The 2,556-nt window shown below is 39.0% G+C and overlaps 1 pseudogene; it reads left to right on the top strand.

The window, feature by feature from the left end:
- Window positions 1-1,239: 1,239 nt before the first annotated feature.
- Window positions 1,240-2,017, top strand: LOC123367193 (annotated as a pseudogene).
- The last annotated feature ends 539 nt before the right edge of the window (window positions 2,018-2,556 follow it).

The raw sequence follows: 2,556 nt of genomic DNA, 5'->3' as shown, positions 1-2,556 counted from the left end.
TAATGTTTTGAGCACTCCCTCGGGCATGTTATTCATCTGAAGGGGACCAATCTCTCCATCTGGATTATATAAGGCATTGACTAATCTCCCACCTCTCAGGTATGCCAATTGATACATCATTAGAAGAGGGATCTACTCACTGTAATATAGATCACATGAGACAATAATAGGTGATTCTGTTTTACTGTATGTACAACTGATTTATAAACATAGTTTTATAATTATACTTTATTGAACTTAAGAGAGATCCAGTATCATTCTGTGTGTGTTTGTTCAGAAATTAACTAATTCTGGCTGCAACCTAAGTGATTTTGGAAAAAACAAACAAACAGAAAGTATATATTTAAATACATCTATCATAATGTAGTTTTTAAAAACATAACTAATGTGTGTGTTTAAAATCATATTGGTTAATTATATGATTCATTAAAATACTCTTTGAAAATTCTCATGTGTACATCTTTATTTATTATGGTTACTTTTCCTATCGAATAAGGAGTTACATAGCAATGACATGGGAGAAAAGTAGTGCTAGTGTTTTAGGAAGTCTATTAGTCATTACAGTTGGTTACTTGAGTGTGGAATTTTCAGTCTTATACTGGTTTTCTACATTCATCTCTAACTGGAAGTATATAAAATGAGCAATTTGCCCTTTGGAATTTTTCATCTGCCATATGACATAGCTATTTTCATAAGAAAAGATAATTTGACCATAAGAAGCAAACAGTTTCTAGTTAGACTCACAATAAAAATAATTATTTTCATTACCGATTGAAAACTTCTCAAAAACTACTTTAAGGAAACCTGCCAGTGGAAATTCACAAGAACTAATTTGTTATTTTATAGCGTCAGCTGAAAGATCTGTTCATACACCCCAGCTTGCAGAGACTGGGACTCAGTATACTTTTATGGCACCATTTTTGCTCTATCTCCTTTTGGGTTTAACTTTACTATATTTCCTTCATTCATTCCAAGCGATTGCATAAATAAATATTTTTGACTGAGAAAGTAAAAGGAAAATATATATGAAAAACTTTGCCTTAAAAGTCATATGCAAATTATCAAAAAACTGGCCTTTTTCATTTGTATTAATAAACATGTGGTTTTCTTTCTTGCCTAACTTACTTTCTTATTATTTTTCGCATAGAAGATAAACTGTCTGAATCTCTGTTAAAAGTCGAATCATTTATTGGAAGTGTGGAAGAGCTGCAGAAGGTGGAGACAGCTAGTAAGGAAGAAATGAGCTCTGTCCAGAGGCCCGGTGCTAATGAAGTGGTGTCCACTCCATTGTGCTATGAACGCTTCACCCATCCAGCTGGCCATCTACATGGGGAATCTGATGGTGGTGATTGCAGTCTCCCACTTCAAAACCCTACATACCCCCACCAACTTCTTACTACTCTCCCTGGCCATTGTATATCTCCTCCTGGGGTTAACAGAGCTGCTGGTATTTTGGAGATGACTTTTGTAGGCTGCTTATCTTTCTGGACTCTGTCTTTTGTTTGACCTCTATATTTCATCTGTGTTTTATTTCCACTGATCGTCACTATGCTATCTGTGATCCTTTGCTCTACCGCACTAAATTTACCATAAGAGTGGCATGCGTATATATAGCGATAGGGTGGGGGTTCCCCATGGTTTATACTTTTGTCTTGCTCTATACCAATGCAATTGAAGAAGGGTTGGGCCATTTCTTACAAGACATGCCCTGTGTTGGTAGATGTCAGCTGCTGTTCAACAAGCTCTGGGGCTGGTTGAACTTCCCTCTCTTCTTCTTCCCCTGCCTCATAAAGATAACTTTGAATGTGAAAATATTTACTGTGGCAAACAGACAAGCTAGACAGATAAGCAGCATGAACAAGAGTGCTGGATTTGGGCTACACTTAGGAGCATCAAAGAGGGAAAAAAAGGCAGCTAAAACTCTTGGTACAGATATAGGAATCTATCTCCTTGCTGGCTGCCCTTTACTATAGACACCATGGTAGACTGTCTTCTAGATTTCATTACCCCACCATAGAATTATGGAATCATAGAATATTAGGGTTGGAAGAGACCTCAGGAGATCATCTAGTCCAATCCCCTGCTCAAAGTAGGACCAATACCAACTAAATCACCCCAGCCAGGGCTTTGTCAAGCCTGACCTTAAAAATGTCTAAGGATGGAGATTCCACCACCTCCCTAGGTAACCCATTCCAATGCTTCACCACCCTCCTAGTGAAATAATGTTTCTTAATATCCAACCTAGACCTCCCCCACTGCAACTTGAGACCATTGCTTTTTTTGTTCTGTCATCTTCCACCACTGAGAACAGCCGAGCTCCATCCTCTTTGGAACCCCGCCTTCAGGTAGTTGAAGGCTGCTATCAAATCCCCCCTCACTCTTCTCTTCTGCAGGCTAAATAACCCCAGTTCCCTCAGCCTCTCCTCGAAAGTCATGTGCTCCAGCCCAGTAATCATTTTCGTTGCCCTCTGCTGGACTCTCTCCAATTTGTCCACATCCCTTCTGTAGTGGGGGAACCAAAACTGAAGACAACAGTCCACATGTGGCCTCACCTGT

Source organism: Mauremys mutica, chromosome 3 (assembly GCF_020497125.1).
Source record: "Mauremys mutica isolate MM-2020 ecotype Southern chromosome 3, ASM2049712v1, whole genome shotgun sequence".
In the NCBI taxonomy this organism is placed as follows: Eukaryota; Metazoa; Chordata; order Testudines; family Geoemydidae; genus Mauremys; species Mauremys mutica.
The sequence above is the reverse complement of the archived record's forward strand: the minus strand, read 5'-3'. Positions and strand labels throughout refer to the sequence as shown.